The sequence below is a fragment of the Dipodomys merriami genome, unplaced genomic scaffold (assembly GCF_024711535.1).
Source record: "Dipodomys merriami isolate MVZ:Mamm:240054 unplaced genomic scaffold, mDipMer1.0.p SCAF_158, whole genome shotgun sequence".
Lineage (NCBI taxonomy): Eukaryota > Metazoa > Chordata > Mammalia > Rodentia > Heteromyidae > Dipodomys > Dipodomys merriami.
This window is the reverse complement of record NW_027202915.1, coordinates 2,205,484-2,222,647: the sequence shown is the minus strand read 5'-3', so window position 1 is coordinate 2,222,647 and position 17,164 is coordinate 2,205,484. Positions and strand designations below refer to the sequence as shown.

General features: G+C 55.2%; 1 pseudogene; it reads left to right on the top strand.

Annotated features, from left to right (window-relative positions):
• Positions 1-19: 19 nt before the first annotated feature.
• LOC138827570 (uncharacterized) lies at positions 20-935 on the top strand (annotated as a pseudogene).
• Positions 936-17,164: the final 16,229 nt, after the last annotated feature.

Genomic DNA, 17,164 nt, shown 5'->3' with positions numbered 1-17,164 from the left:
CACGGCGGGGCGGGGCAGGATGACCCCCGGGGCCTCTGGACCCGAGGGGCGGAAGGGAGGGGGCGGGCCGAGGCGTTGCCAGGGCCGTTGCCAGGGCGGCCGCGACTGGAGACCAACGGCGGGCGCGGCGCGGGCCGCGGGTCTGGCCGGGCGAGATAGTCCGCGTCCCGCGGCCCCGGCGGGCCCTGCCCCTCCCTCCCGCCGCGCCGGGGACGCCCGCCGCTCCCCGCCCGCCGACCCCCGCCGACCCCCCCGCCCGCTACCCGCCCCCCCGCCCACCCCCCCGCCCTCTCCCCGCCCCCCGCCGCCCCCCCCGCCGCCCTCCCCGCCGCCCCCCCCCCCGCCCGCTCCCCGCCCCCCCGCCCCCCCCCCCGCCGCCCTCCCCGCCCCCTCCCCCTCCCGCCCGCCCGCTCCCCCGACGCCCTCCCCGCCCCCTCCCCCGCCGCCCTCCCCGCCCCCCCCCCGCCCGCTCCCCGCCCCCCCCGCCCGCTCCCCGCCCCCCCGCCCGCCCCCCCCCCCGCCCGCTCCCCGCCCCCCCGCCCGCCCCCCCCCCGCCCGCTCCCCCCCCCGCCCGCCCCCTCCCCGCCCGCCCCCCGCCCCCCTCCCCGCCCGCTCCCCGCCCCCCCGCCCGCCCCCCCGCCCGCTCCCCGCCCCCCCGCCCGCCCCCCCCCCCGCCCGCTCCCCGCCCCCCGCCGCCCTCCCCGCCCCCTCCCCCTCCCGCCCGCCCGCTCCCCCGACGCCCGCCCCCGCCCCCTCCCCCGCCGCCCTCCCCGCCCCCTCCCCCGCCGCCCTCCCCGCCCCCCCCCTCCCGCCCGCCCGCTCCCCCGCCGCCCTCCCCCGCCCCCTCCCCCGCCCTCCCCCGCGCCCTCCCCCGCCCGGGTTTCCGCTCGGCGGCCCCGCGGTGGCCGCTTTCGAAACTTTCATTTCACTGTTAAGGGCGTCGAGCCTGGCGGGGTCGGAGGGGGGGGTCGAGGCGCCGGGCCCCGGGGGAGGGGAGGGAGGCGCCGGGCCCCGGGGGAGGGGAGGGAGGCGCCGGGCCCCGGGGGAGGGAGGCACCGGGCCCCGGGGGAGGGGAGGGAGGCGCCGGGCCCCGGGGGAGGGGAGGGAGGCGCCGGGCCCCGGGGGAGGGGAGGGAGGCGCCGTCCCCGCTCTCTGTTCTGGGGCGGAGGAAAGCGACCCGGAACTCGGAAATGCTGACTGGGGCGGCCGACCCGGCGGGGCGTGGGGGGGGGGGCGGGAGGGCGGGGGGGGCGGGAGGGCGGGGGGGGCGGGAGGGCGGGCGGGCGGGGCGGGAGGGCGGGGGGGGCGGGGGGGCGGGCGGGGCGGGGGGGCGGGGGGGGCGGGGGGCCGGGGGGGCGGGGGGGCGGGGGGCGGGGGGGCGGGGGGGCGGGGAGGGCGGGGGGGAGGGCGGGGGGGGCGGGAACCGGCTCGGTCCACGCGCGCAGGGAACTCGCGCGGGCCACAGCCGGGCCTCCCACGCCGGCGGCGCGCGCAATTCACGTGCGTGTGCGTGCGTGCGTCCTAGTGTGTGCGTGCGAGTCCGTGTGTATCCGACGGTGTCCGTGTGTTTCCATATGTGTGTCCGAGTGGTGTCCGTGTATGTCCATGTTTCCATGTGTCCATGTGTGTGTCCATCTGTGTCCATGTTTCCATCTGTGTCCGTGTGTTTCCATCTGTGTCCGTGTGTGTGTCCGTGTGTATTTCCGTGTGTATTTCCGTGTGTGTCCATCTGTGTCCGTGTGTATTTCCGTGTGTATTTCCGTGTGTGTCCATCTGTGTCCGTGTGTATTTCCGTGTGTATTTCCGGTGTGTTCATCTGTGTCCGTGTGTGTGTCCGTGTGTATTTCCGTGTGTATTTCCGTGTGTGTTCATCTGTGTCCGTGTGTGTGTCCGTGTGTATTTCCGTGTGTGTCCATCTGTGTCCGTGTGTCCGTGTGTGTGGGGGGGGCCGGTCCTGGGGCTTGAACTCAGGGCCTGGGCGCTGTCCCTGAGCTTCTTGCTCCAGCCCTCGGGTGGCTCTCGGGAGTGGAGAGTCTGGACTTTCCCGCGGGCTGGCCTCCCGCCGCCGCCGCCATCATCGTCCTCCGAAGACGGCTCTTTCAGTTGGCAGCTGGTCAAGGATTCCAGAGAAGAGGCTGCTGCCGCCTCCCCAGCCCCTGGCCCCGGAAGGTGCTGGAAGGCAGGCGCCGTGGGCAGGGGGACCCGTTCCTTGGGACCGCCCGGCCAGCCGGCCCGCGTCGGGCGGTGTTTCTAGGAAGCCCCGGCCGTCCTGCTGCGCTCCCCAGAAGCGCGGCCCAGCTGTGTACGTGCTCTTCCAGAACACAAGAGGGACTGCGGAGCACCCAAGGCTCGCGGAAGAATTGTTCTCTGCCAGGAAATGGCAAGTGCGTGTGGACACAGGGTGGGCCTGGTGAGCAGGTGTCACACTGGTCTTCAGCAGGAAGCGGAGCCGTGGGCTGGCTTCCCACAAACAACAGGCCACGTCCAGGCACCACCGGCCAGTCCCATGCCTGTGGGTCTAGCCCTGTTGTGGTCATTAATACCGTCCCAGGACAGAAGACTCCTTCAGTGCCACCAACAACTCCCAAATTCACAAGAGGTGCCTTACGGATAACTCTAGCCCCAGCAACAAGATGGTCATCTCCTGGGACAAGAAACAGCTTCTGCCAAGAGCGTACAGTCCAGGCTGGAAGGTGGGCATATCAGAGGTAGGGCATAGAGCAAGCTCAGGAATAATTGGCTACCAGGGTGGGGCAGAGATCCACCACCAATCCTTTATTGGATGGAAGAAAACAGGCTCATCAAGGGGAGGTGGAAGGAGAGGAAGAAAAGGCTGTGTCTAAGCACCGGAGCTTTAGAACAGAACTAAGATGAGAAATCGGACCACAGCCAGTCCACCTCTCTGAACTTCCACCAAGACAAGAGCAGCTTCTGGGAGGGTGCTTCACGTGTAAATCTATGGCTCCTATGCGCGAGATGTCAGCTGGCTTGCATTATCATTACAGCCTTCATTCACAAGGCTCATCACCATCAAATGACCTATTCCATCAAATAATTCCAATACGTGGGCTGTGAGATGGCTCCATGGTAGAGCCCTTGCCTTCATTCACGAGGCCCTGGGTTCGATTCCAGCAGAAAAACCTGGAAGTGGTGCTGTGGCTCAAGTGGTAGAGCCCCATCTTTGAACAAAAAAGCTCAGGGACAGTGTCCAGGCCCTGAGTTGAAGCTCAGGACTAGCACAAATTTTTTTTTTTTTTTTTTTTTTTTGTCGGTCGTGGGGCTTGAACTCTGGGCCTGGGCGCTGTCCCTCAGCTCTTCAGCTCAAGGCGAGCGCTCTACCACTTGAGCTACAGCACCACTTCCGGTTTTCTGGTGGTTTATTGGAGATAGGAGTCTCACGGTCTCTCCTGCCCGGGCTGGCTTTTGAACCGCGATCCTCAGATCTCAGCCTCCTGAGTAGCTAGGATTACAGGCGTGAGCCACCAGTGCCCGGCTTACAAAAATATATATATTTTTTGGGGGGGTCCAGTCATGGGCCTGAACTCTGGTCCTGGGCACTTTCCCCTTAGCTCTTCACCTCAAGGCTAGCACCCTACCACTTGAGCCACAGCGCCACTTCCGGCTTTTTTTTTTTCCTGCATATGTGGTGCTGAGGAATTGAACCCAGGGCCTCATGCATGCAAGGCAAGCACTCTACCACTGAGCCACCTTCCCAGCCCCACAAAAATATTTTTTAAAGCTGAGAGTGTGGGTCTAGTCTGGTCTGAAACACTGAAAAAAATATTTTTCTCAATATTTACTGTACTCACACTATAAAACCAAATTAATGTCCTTCCTCTTTTATGGAAAGTTTTAGTATCTCAAGATGGATTTTTTTTGGGGGGGGGAGGGGGTCCAGTCGTGGGGCCTGAACTCTGGGCTTGGGCACTGTCCCTCAGCTCTTCAGCTCAAGGCTAACGCTCTACTACTTGAGCCACAGCGCCACTTCCGGCTTTTTTCTTGTTTGTTTGTTTTTTTTGGGTCCGGTCATGGGGCCTGAACTCTGGGCCTGGGCGCTGTCCCTCAGCTCTTCAGCTCAAGGCTAGTGCTCTACCACTTGAGCCACAGCGCCACTTCTGGCTTTTTTCTTTTTGCTTATGTGGTGCTGAGGAATCAAACCCAGGGCCTCTGGCATGCAAGGCATGTGCTCTAACACTGAGCCACCTTCCCAGCCCCCCGGCTTTTTTCTTATGTGGTGCTGAGGAATTGAACCCAGGGCCTCAGGCATGCAAGGCAAGTGCTCTACCACTGAGCCACCTTCCCAGCCTCAGGATGGATTTTTGAAAGTATTGAGTTTGATTTTCCACTAGTCAGTAAAAATCCACGATCCTCATACTTGTAATCCCATCACCATAGAGATAGAAATAGGAGAATGGAGAGTTCAAGGCCAGTCTGGATTATGCAGTGAGACCCTGCCTCAAAAAAAAAAAAAAACAGCCTGGTGCTGATGGCTCAGGCCTGTCATCCTAGCTACTCAGGAGGCTGAGATCTGAGGATCACAGTTCAAAGCCAGCCTGGGCACAACAGTTCCTGAGACTCCTATCTCCAGTAAACCACTCAGGAAACTAGAAGTGGTGCAGTGGCTCAAATGGTAGAGTGATAGGCCTTGAGCTGAAGGACAGCACCCAGGCTCAGAGTTCAAGCCCCAGGACTGACAACAAACAAACAAACATGGGAAGAAGAAATTTCTTGGTGGAGAAATTGTAGATCTGTAGGGAAGTTTTTTTTTAATTTTATTTTATTGTAAAGAGTTACGGTTACCTGAGTAAGGCAGTGAGTACATTTCTTGTTGAGCATTTTTAGCCCCTCCTTTGTTATTCTCCCACTATCCCTTCCCTCCCTCTTAAATTATTCATGTTAGTATATCAGAACAAAGAGCATGGATGGGTGGATGGATGGATGGATGGATGGGTGGGTGAGTGGATGGATGGGTGGATGGATGGATGGATGGATGGATGGGTGGATGGATGGATGGATGGATGGATGGGTGAGTGGATGGATGGGTGGATGGATGGGTGGATGGATGGATGGATGGATGGGTGGGTGGGTGGATGGATGGGTGAGTGGATGAATGGATGGATGGATGGGTGAGTGGATGGATGGGTGGATGGATGGATGGATGGGTGGGTGGGTGGATGGATGGGTGAGTGGGTGGGTGGGTGGGTGGGTAGGTGGGTGGGTGGATGGATGGATGGGTAGAATTGCACTTTTGGAAGTGGCGCTGTGACTCAAGTGGTAGAGCACTCGCCTTGAGCTGAAGAGCTGAGGGACAGCGCCCAGGCCCAGAGTTTAGGCCCCATGACCGGACCCCCCTCCAAAAAAAAAAAAAAAAGATTCTGTTCTTGGTAGGGGCCTTGTTCCTGGCTTGACAATACTTTTTTTTTTGGGGGGGGGCATGGCATGTTTATAAGGGGGGGCGGGAGGAGTCAGAGACTTGGATAGGCCAGTCTCCAGTCTCTCCTCTTCCCACCTCCTGAGGCCATCCCACGGGCAGGGTCTGTTCCTCGGGTGAATCTCTGTGCCAACTCCACAATGACACAGGCCTCTTTTTAGGGAGCCACAAATTTTATGAACATGATAGAGGCTGTCAGTGTTTAATCATTGGATTAAATCTGTTTCCTCACAAGTGTCAGACAAAGTGCACTGAGATTCCTCACAAACTTATTTGACTGTGGAGTCGGTTAAGGCTGCCGGCGCCAGTGGCTCACTCCTGTAATCCTAGCTACTCAGGAGGCTGAGATCTTTTTTTTTTTTCCTGTCAGTCCTAGGGCCTGAACTCTGGGCCTGGACGCTGTCCCTCAGCTCTTCAGCTCTAGGCTAGCACTCTACCACTTGAGCCACAGCGCCACTTCCAGCTTTTTCTGCTTATGTGGTACTGAGAAATGGAACCCAGGGCCTCATGCATGTAAGGCAAGCACTCTACCACTGAACCACCTTCCCAGCCCAGGAGGCTGGGAAGCCAGCCTGGGCAGTAAAGTCCATGAGACTCTGATCTCCAATAAACCACCAGAAAACCAGAAGTGGTGCAGTGGCTCAAGTGATAGAGCGCTAGCCTTGAGCTGAAGAGCTGAGGGACAGCGCCCAGGCCCAGAGTTCAAGCCCCACCACTTGGAAAAAAAAAAAAAAGTTTAAGGCTAAAGTATTGAACTATAGGTTAACTAGAGAGTTTCTAATATGTATACATTTATATATATGGACAGTGATCACAGTCGTGTATACAGTTCCTCCAATCCATAAAATCACTGTCATAATTTGGATCAAGAATGTCTCTGGAGTTCTGCTCCCCAGAGAAGCACTATTAGGAAGTAGAGGAATCTTTAAAGGGTGGAGTCTGTGGAAAGAAGTTAGGTCTTTGGGGGCCCCCAGTGGCTTCCTTTGCCTCTTCTTTTTGCTCTAATTCCTCAACTTGTGTTGTCTGGAGACTGAAACATAGGGGCCCACCCCATCCCGGACTGGGCCTCTAAAACATCAGCCAACATAAGCCTTGTCTCTTGTGAGCTGATTATCTCCAGTGCTTTAAAATAGTAACAGAGTGTGGGGCAGACACACACACACCACCCTGCTCCCCACCCCCCACGCTCCCACGTCACCGCACACTGGTGTGTACCCGTTAGGACGGTGCTGGGGAGCCAGTGTTGCTTCTTCCTGTCACTGGGAAAAGAAGGTAATAATGGAACACAACTACATCTTTGTCGTCTGGGTGTTCATGTGCAGGGTCAGTAACCCGCAAAGGAGTTTCCTGTGAAAGATGAAAGTCTGCATCATCGGTCTCAGTCTGAAGCTTTAGTGAGCTGCAGGACCAGTGAGTTATCTGATTCAGTTTAACAGATGTTCGTTCACCTCTTTCCTCCTAAGCGCAGGAAAATGGGTAAGAGGGAGGGGGCTGCAAAAGAAGACACCAAGGTAAAACAGGTAAGGATCTACTCACTGGTAGTTGGAACGCATAATACACAACCCTTCCTGGAGCATTTTGGAGCCTCACACACTAACTGTAACAGATGCAGGCCCGGCGCGGGGCAGGAGCCCCGCAGAGCTGGCTGCAAGTGCTTATGACTGCACAGGCTGAGGAGGGAGAGCAGCACATGGCTCACGCTCGCTAGAGGAGAACACAGGAATCTTAGTGTCTCCATGGGGCATGTGCAGCAGGGCATGGGTGGCCACCACAGAAGATACTACGACCTGCTGAGTTCAGTGGGACTTCCAGTGCCACACTGAGACATGAGAGAGATCAGGAAACATTCTCAACAATTAAGAGACTCGGTCAGATACATGTTTAAAAGCAAACCCAAAGGCGGACACAGGTGGCTCACATCTGTAATCCTACTCAGGTGGCTGAGATCGGAGGATCATGGTTCAAAGCCAGCTTGGGAAGGCGCTGTGGCTCAAGTGGTAGAGCGCTCGCTCGCTTTGAGCTGAAGAGCTGAGGGACAGCACCCAGACCCTTTGTGTTCCCTAGCTCAGCTTTGGCAGCAAAGGCACAGAGGAAGAAACAGGCAGGTAGGGTAAAACAGGTCCTCAGCCTCCTGAATAGCTAGGGTTATAGGTGCCCAGTGCCTTTGGCTTTTTAAAAATATTTTTTTGGTGCTAAACATGTATTCTACCACCAAGATACACCGAGTCCAATTGTTTACACTTTCGGTCTCTTCTGTCAGTTGAGGGGCTTGAACTCAGGGCCTGGGTGCTGTCCCTGAGCTTTTTCACTCAAGGCTAGTGTTCCACTTTGAACCACAGCGCCACTTCTGGTTTTCTGGTGGTTAAGAGATAGGAGCCTCACGGACTTTCCTGCCCAGGCTGGCTTTGAACCACGATCCTCAAATCTCAGCCTCCTCAATAGCTGGGATGATAGGCGTGAGCCACCAGTGCCGGGCTCCTGACACTGGCTTTATATGAAGAAAAGAGACGTACCTGGTCCAAGGGGACCGAGGCGCAGCATCCTGAGGCCTGGCCTCGGGCACTAGAGACATGGCTGTTTTAGAGACCCACTTCCAGAATCATCCATTAACCTCTGATAGCTTGAAAGGGTTAATCTGCTCCTGAGGATGGAGCCCTCTCCCCTCTGAAAGCTCCCACCACTGAACTCCAGGCAGGGTCACTGGCCAGCTCCAGCAGCAGCCAGCCCACCTTTCCCGGGAAGGCTCAGAGCTCTTGCCACACCCAGCTTCACCAATTGTTCTGGAAACAACCCATTGAGGATGTTTGTCTTTGCCCTGCAAGGCCTGCAGCTCAACTCTTGTGACTGCGAGTGGCCTGCCAGGTGTTTCCCGAGTGGCCAGGCTCCCTCAGCCCCGGAGCCAGCTGGCACCGGTCACCCGTTGGAGGTTGTCCTGCCCAGGCTGCCTCTTTCTGTGCAGGAAGCTCCTGCCTGTGGGCGACCCCTGCGGAGGCCGGTGCTGGTGGAGGGGAGGCCGGGGCAGGCGGGCAGGCGCCGGCTGGCCCCTCCCAGGAGGAGCATCATCCCAGGACAGCTGTTGCTCTCTGTGCGGCCTGTGGCGTGCCAGGAAGAAGGCAGAGCGACGCACCATTTCTGCTTTTCATATGCACAAACTGGGTTGCAAAATGACCCCTGCCAACTCTATCCATCTAGTTTTTTGATGGACCAAGGGTTCCAAACTTGTGTGACCTGCAGAAGTTGTTAAAATGGATTGATGGGCCCCAGCAGGAGCCCTGTCAGAGTCTGTGGATCTGAGGCCAGGCCTGAGAATCTGCATTCCCAGCAAGTTCCCAGGGGACGCTGTTGCTACTGGATTTTCCGGGGCTTTGAGAATGCAGTTGATGAGAAACAGAGCCCTGAGGACACCCCCCCCCCCCCAGTCCCTTCACTGCAGCATTCTGAAGGCGTTGGAAAACAGGGTCAGACTGCGTGACCTATAGCAGAACCTGTGCAGGGCGCAGGGCAGTGGCTGCTGAGGAATCTGCTCCCAGGGGACAAGCCCCGGCGTGCCCCTCCCTGGTGACGGGGGTCAGGACCCTCAACCACCCAGGCAATGGTCTGGCATGGTCGCAGCTGCTGAGGAGCCCCGAAACAGTAGTGCGTCCCCCTCCTGGTCCATGGGCCTTCGCTCCCGGACATGCACGCCAGGAGCGGCCTTCCCACCCTTCAGGTTTGGCTTGCCTCTCTTTCCGTCTGCAGGTGAGGATGTTGACATGTGCCAAGCCTTCAGAGGCTTGCTCTGACAGCGTCTTCTGATTTACTGCTTAATTATAACTATATCCACACTGCCTGGGCCTGCGAAGACAGTGGGATTCTTTGCTTCCGTGCAACCTAGACTCAGCTTCAGATACAGAGAAGACATTATTTATTGTGGGTGAGTTATTTCTAACATTGTACCAATCTGAAACAGCCAAAACAGGAATGTAGGGGAAAAAAAGCACAGAGAAAAAGAATGTTGGAGAAAACCTAAGATTGAATGTTGAAGTAAGCTGGGTGCCAGTGGCTTACACCTTTAGTAAGCTCAGCTATTCAGGAGGCTGAGATCTGTGGACCATGGCTTGAAGCCAGCCAAGGTAAGAAATCCATGAGACTCTTCAATTAATCACAGAAAAAGTGATGTGGCTCCAGTGGTAAAGTGCTAGCCTTAAGCAAAATGAGTCCAGGATCAGCACCCAGGCCCAGAGTTCAAGCCCAAGCCTGGAAAAGCAAAACAAAAATGTTGGGCTGGGAAGATGGTTCAGTGGTAGAGCACTTGCCTCGCATGCTTGAGGCCCTGGGTTCGATTCCTCAGCACCACATAAGCAGAAAAAAAGCCAGAAGTGGCACTATGGCTCAAGTGGTAGAGCGCTGCCTTGAGCTGAAGAGCTGAGGGACAACACCCAAGTCCAGAGTTCAGGCCCCATGACCGGACCCAAAACAACAACAACAAAAATGTATTTTCTCTAGCTTGAATCACAACAGATTTTCAATAGCGGTAGGAATCAGTGGTGGGAATCTGTTCCAGGCCAGCCTGAGCCAAATAAAAGTTTACAAAATTACTCCCAAACAATAAAAAGCTAGGGAAGGTGTCACACACACCTCACAGTGGTCTAGATACATAAGAAGACTACAGGCTCACACCTGTAGTCCTAGCTACTTAGGAGGCTGAGATCTAAGGATTTTGGTCTGAAGCCAGCCCAGGCAGGAAAGTCCAAGAGACTCTTAATCTCCAATTAATCACAGAAGAAGCCAGAAGTGGCCGCTGTGGCTCAAGTGGTAGAATGCTAGCTTTGAGCAAGAAGGAGCTCAGAGACTGCACCCAAGCTGAGTTCAAGCCCCAGGACTGGTATCTCCCCAATCTGTAGAAAATGAAATTCCGAGTGTTCAATTCTGGGTTAAAATCTAGTTCTATGAAAAAGTTATGTGTACGGCATAGTCCCAACCCTTCAGGAGTTTTCAATCTATTACAGAGATAAGCATGAATAAACAGTGATGTGAACATTGCGTGTGACCAGGCGTGATGAATGTAAACTCAGCATGGTGCTGGTATCCAAGAAGAGGAACTTTATGGAGGGGTGATGGTTGGAATGGACGTTGGTTATTCATTTTGTGCAAGTGTACACGCATATGCAAATGCATCCGAGGAAGAAAGGATAGTAAGGGCGAAGGTATGAGGTTGGTATATGCATGACACAAAGCCTGGCTGTACTACCTATTTAAAATGGATGCAAGGAAGCTGGGCGCTGGTGGCTCACGCCTGTCATCCCAGCTACTCAGGAGACTGAGATCTGAGGATCACGGTTCAAAGCCAGCCCGGGCAGGAACGTCCGTGAGACTCATCTCCAATTAACACCAAAAAGCTGGAAGTGGAGGTGTGGCTCAAATTGTAGAGCCACCAGCTTTGGGCAGAAATGCTCAGGGACAATGCCAGGGCTTTGAGTTCAAACCCCAGGACAGACACAAAAGGAAAAAAGAGTCAAGGACTTTGTGAGCAAGAAAGAGAAACTAAGCAAGAGCCCAGGGCTCAGTGAGACCTGAGTCTGAGCCCCAGGAGGGCTGTGAGCCTGAGCCCCAGGAGGGCTCTGAGAGTAACTGGTGAGCCCCACCCGCCATTCACAATGCAGACATCATGGTTTCCATCACTTCTTTTTAAAAACCTTTTTTGCGGGAAGGACCAGTCTCCTGTCTCCTCTCATCAGCTCTCGGCCGGCTTCCTCCCTGCTTTCCCGAGACCCCATCCCAGCACCCCATTTCTAACATCTATTTAGATTGATGTGGAAGGTTGAAAACACTGGGAACAAGTTGACAAAATGTAGAGAGCAGACTACATAGAACAATTCCAAAAATAGTTGTCTGCCTCTGTTTTTGTTCTCGCAGTAACGAAGCTGCCGCCTTTAATTATAGCTTGAGAGACAGTGTGTTGAAATATTTAATCTCTGAGTAATGATTGGATTTCAGTTTCCTAATTGGCACCTGTGTGTTTAGCATCTTAAGCTCAAATCTGCGAATGGGCCCAGGGTACAGGATGAGGACTCTGTGTAAGACTCTCTGTGTTAAGACTCTGTGTAGCCAATGCGCCACACCCACAAGGGGGCAAATGACACACAATACGATTCCCAACCACCTGTGAGGACGTGAGCTGCAAAGCCAGCACACATGAGGTGCCACTGAATCTCCAAGAAGCCCTGGGTCTCCATCTTGCCCGTCTCCGTGGCATCCAGGCACCGGAAGAGGGCCGGAGACAGCGTGCCGCCCGTGCTGGGCCTCATCTGAAACCTGGGGAGAGCAGACTGCAAGGGGGATAGGTTAGAGGGCAGATCCCAGCTCGAACCCCGACAACCACAGTGACTTGTTTCCTTGGGTGGAAGCCTAGAGAAGTGGCATCTGGGCATCATTGCATTAGCTTCCTATTGTATGAAGCAAGATGCCAACCCTGCTTTGGCCCTGCTCCTCAGGGCCGCCCTGGAACATGCCGTGGCTGGGAGGCTGGGCACCCACGGTCATGAATCACGCACGTGTCCTTTGGTGGTGCTCACCCAGCTCAGAGAAGCGAGAAGTGACATTGGAGGTCGCTGTTGTGCTCAGTCTCCCAAGACAAAGGGAAGTGGTAGACCACTTACAAGCTCAGGAAGTGGCTGGACAGAATGGCTCCTTCCAGAGAAGAGGGGATTATGCTTTTCAAGTCTAGCTAATATGGACACACACACACACACACACACACTTGACAGCAGGAACTCGGGATGGCACAGAATCAGTTAGGCGCTCTGGAGCCAGATAATGGTGGCACTGTGCCTCAGGCCTGTCATCCTAGCTGCTCAGGAGGCTGAGATGTGAGGACTGAAGTTCAAAGCAAAGTTTCTCCAGGAGAAACGTCCCCATCTCCTATTAACTGACAAAAAAAACTGACAAAAAGAGCGTATGGCGCGCGAGGACTAATAGTCATGGGTGGGCAACAAAAGCCCAGCGGGAGTCAGAGGTGCTAAGTGAAGCCCAGTGCCAGCAGAGGAGCAGCAGCTGCTGCTTCCATGGCTTCCAGCCTTCTTAAGTGAGAACTGCTCTCCTTCAGAAATAAGTAACACTGTAGAACTGTAAGCTGAGAACCGTCTGAGCCGTGGGGGGTGGGGGTGGGGTGCAGTGAGTGACAAGTGGCTGTCCTGCAGCGGCCACTGAGGTTCTCGCTCCCTGCTGGGTACTCTGCTGGGTACTCGCTCCCTGCTGGGTACTCTGCTGGGTACTCTGCTGGGTACTCTGCTGGGTACTCTGCTGGGTACTCTGCTGGGTACTCGCTCCCTGCTGGGTACTCTGCTGGGTACTTGCTCCCTGCTGGGTACTCGCTCCCTGCTGGGTACTCTGCTGGGTACTCGCTCCCTGCTGGGTACTCTGCTGGGTACTCTGCTGGGTACTCGCTCCCTGCTGGGTACTCTGCTGGGTACTCGCTCCCTGCTGGGTACTCGCTCCCTGCTGGGTACTCGCTCCCTGCTGGGTACTCGCTCCCTGCTGGGTACTCGCTCCCTGCTGGGTACTCTCTCCCTGCTGGGTACTCGCTCCCTGCTGGGTACTCTGCTGGGTACTCGCTCCCTGCTGGGTACTCTGCTGGGTACTCGCTCCCTGCTGGGTACTCTGCTGGGTACTCGCTCCCTGCTGGGTACTCTCTCCCTGCTGGGTACTCTGCTGGGTACTCGCTCCCTGCTGGGTACTCTGCTGGGTACTCTGCTGGGTACTTGCTCCCTGCTGGGTACTCGCTCCCTGCTGGGTACTCGCTCCCTGCTGGGTACTCTCTCCCTGCTGGATACTCGCTCCCTGCTGGGTACTCTCTCCCTGCTGGGTACTCTGCTGGGTACTCTCTCCCTGCTGGGTACTCTGCTGGGTACTCTCTCCCTGCTGGGTACTCTGCTGGGTACTCTCTCCCTGCTGGGTACTCTGCTGGGTACTCTCTCCCTGCTGGGGTACTGGCTCCCTGCTGGGGTACTCTGCTGGGTACTCTCTCCCTGCTGGGTACTCTGCTGGGTACTCGCTCCCTGCTGGGTACTCTCTCCCTGCTGGGGTACTCGCTCCCTGCTGGGTATTCTCTCCCTGCTGGGGTACTGGCTCCCTGCTGGGGTACTCTGCTGGGTACTCTCTCCCTGCTGGGTACTATGCTGGGTACTGGCTCCCTGCTGGGTACTCTCTCCCTGCTGGGTGCTCTGCTGTCCCTACGGCTGTGCAGAACTGTTCTTCATGGCACAGTCCCTCTCTCAGGCACCTTTCATGGCTTCTAAATCCAGAGGAAGAAGCACACCATGCTTTCTCTGAATTCTACTCCAAAGTGCTTTCTGATCAGGTCACCTACAGAGGAAACCACAACTCAGAAAGCTTCGGTAACCCCAGCAGGCCGGACGCAGGAGAGGACGCCAGCTCTGTGCCCGCTGCCGTGTCCAAATCACGATCCTGCTGTCTGTCCATCCTCACCTCAGGATCAGCAGGTGCGGAGTGTCACTGCAAGGAGCTTGCTGGGCCGCCTGAAGTCACTACCCCACACCTCTGCAGAGCTAACGGGAACTCCTGGCCAAGATGCAGCGCTGACAAGGTCCGCTGGGGGCCATGACCACTGGAAAGGAGACTGCGCACCAGCTACGCCCACTTGTGCCTCTGGAGCTACTGATCTGAGGTTTCTCTAGTGAGGGGAAGATGCCCAGAGCAGCCCTGGCCATCGGCACAGGTGACTAGCTCCTGCCACAGCTCAGAGCCATCTCCTGACAAAAGTCCCCTCAGGCCCCGGGCAGGCGGAGGAGCGCACCAAGACTGGGCCTTCAGACCCGGGAGTAGCCCTGCTTCTCCGGGACTAAGGGAGCCTGGAACTTGAGACCACCTGTTCACCAACTTTTTGTTTCTGCCTTCTTTCTAAGTGTTGGAGAAGATGTTTCTGGTGCATTCTGTGCTTCTGCATTGCTATTCCCTGGTGCCTCTGGCGGTCCCCGGCTTTCTGATGCTTGAAAGGAGGGTGGGAGAAGTTACTCGCTGACTATTCTTGCTGCTGTTTTCTCCTCAACGAAACAGAGTGAAACTCCCTTCAGCTCCCCCGGGAACCCAATGTCTAAGGAAAGATATCCGAGGAGTTTAAATACAAACTAGTGATACTTGAGTCACCAAAAGGAGACCACCTCGTGGTTCATGCAGAAAAGGAGTTGACCGGGGGAGCGTAAACTGCAGACCCAGAAAAGATGGAGGTGTGCAGAGGGAGGAGAGAAGAACAGGGTGGTCCCGTGGGATTATATAGGGGAAGGCAGGAGGCGGGACCAGAGCAGATGCGGAAGTGATCTCAGAGCCTGGGGAACCTCCCACTGTCTGAGGGAGGCCCTGGTCAGGAAGTGACCTCAGTGGATGAGGAAGTGACCTCAGAGCCTGGGGTCCTTGGCTGACTCAAAGTCAGGTGACCACTGGTTTCAGGCACGTGATTTCTGGTAAGGCTGTGTGCTCTTTCACAAAGAGGAAGTAGGAGGGGCCTGTTCTCCTGGGCAGACATCACAAGATGAGTAGCAAGGTAGCTCTTACTCATTGTACCCAGGAGTGAGTCCTGCCCACCACCTCACCCGTGGGCATCCGGACAGGCGCGAGTGACTGCTGTGATCGTAATCAGGAAGGAGAAACACTGTGCAGATCATCACACACAAGTGAGTGTGCAGTTAAAGACAAGAGCACACAGGGTCTCCTTGGAAAAATCAGCAAGAGCACAAATGCTGGTGTGTGTGTTGATACTGGGCTTGAACTCGGGGCCTGGACACTGTCCTTGAGCTTTTTCACTCAAGGCTGGCACTCCACCCTGTGAGGCACAGTTCCAATTCTGACTTTTTTGGTGGTTCATTGGAAGTAAGAGTCTCATAGGCTTTCCTGCCCAGGCTGGCTTTGAGCTGTGATCCTCAGATCTCATCCTCCTGAGTAGCTAGGATTACGGATGTGAGCCACAGGCTCCTAGTACAAATATTTCTTTTTAAAAATATAAGGAAGTGGAGCTGTGGCTCAAAGTGATACAACAGAAGGCTTGAGCAAAAGAGTTCAAGGACAGTGCTCAGGCCCTGAGTTCAAGGACAGTGTTCAGGCCCTGAGTTCAAGGACAGTGTTCAGGCCCTGAGTTCAAGGACAGTGTTCAGGCCCTGAGTTCAAGGACAGTGTTCAGGCTCTGAGTTCAAGGACAGTGCTCAGGCCCTGAGTTCAAGCCTCATGACTGACAAAAAGAAAAAAGCGCCAGGCACTGGTGGCTCACGCCTGTCATCCTAACTACTTAGGAGGTTGAGATCTGAGGATCAAGGTTCAAAGCCAGCCCAGGCAGGAAAGTCTGTGAGACTCTTATCTCCAATAAAACACTAGAAAAAAAACAGAAGTGGTGCAGTGGCTCAAGTGGTAGAGTGCTTGCCTTGAGCTGAAGAGTGCAGGGACAGCGCCCAAGCCCAGAGTTCAAGCCCCACAACCGACAAAAAAAAAAAAAAAAAAAAAAAAAACATAGAGCATTAGCCTTGAGCAAAAGAGCCCAAAGACAGCGCTCAGGGCCCCAAGTTCAAGCCTCACAACCAACAAAAACAACAGAAAAAGAATAATGAAGACCATAATCACTGGCTGTAGTGGTGTACACCTGTAACCCTAGAGTTGAAGGGTTGAAGTGGGAAGTCCACCAATTTAAGGTCCCCCAGCTACAGAGTAAGAACTTCAAAAAAAAAAAGCACAACAATTTAGCCTAAAAGTATGAGTGGGAAAGAATTAAATTCTTGATACTAGATCTTCTGAATTGGGGCAGGAAGCAGCATTCAAATGGATTTAATCGCATGTGATGTATGGTTGACTTCTCTTCAAAAAAAACAAAAGGCAGGACGGGGGAGTAGCTCAGTAAAGCTACCAGTGGCCAGCATCCTGGATTCAAATCACCCTCACTACCACCGAGAAGAGGGGAAATATTTGCAATAAATAAGTTACCATTTTTAATGTCATTCACTCTAGGATATGACTACATAGGTGCATATTTGTTCTCTATATCCTTTTTTTTTTGGTCAGTCGTGGGTCTTGAACTCTGGGCCTGGGCGCTGTCCCGCAGCTGTTCAGCTCAAGGTGAGCACTCTACCGCCTGAGCCACAGCACCACTTCGTTTTCTGGTGGTTTATTGGCAATTTAGAGTCTCATGGACTTTCCTGATAGGGCTGGCTTTGAACCTTGATCCTCAGATCTCAGCCTCCTGAGTAGTAGGATTACAGGTGTGAGCCACCAGCGCCTGGCTCTATATCTCTTTAACTTTATCATAATAAAATATTCTTATTTTATATTACAACTGTGATTCTCTGTGTGTGTGTGTGTGTGTATATATATATATATATATATATATATATATATGTATATGTATATAATTTTTTTTTTTTTGGTCCGGTCGTGGGGCCTGAACTCTGGGCCTGGGCGCTGTCCCTCAGCTCTTCAGCTCAAGGCTAGCGCTCTACCACTTGAGCCACAGCACCACTTCCAGTTTTTTTCTTTTTGCTTATGTGGTGCTGAGGAATGGAACCCAGGGCCTGAACTCTGGGTCTGGGCACTGTCCCTCAGCTCTTCAGCTCAAGGCTAGCGCTCTACCACTTGAGCCACAGCGCCACTTCCGGCTTTTTTTCTTATGTGGTGCTGAGGAATCAAACCCAGGGCCTCAGGCATGCAAGGCAAGCGCTCTACCACTGAGCCACCTTCCCAGCCCCTATATGTATATAC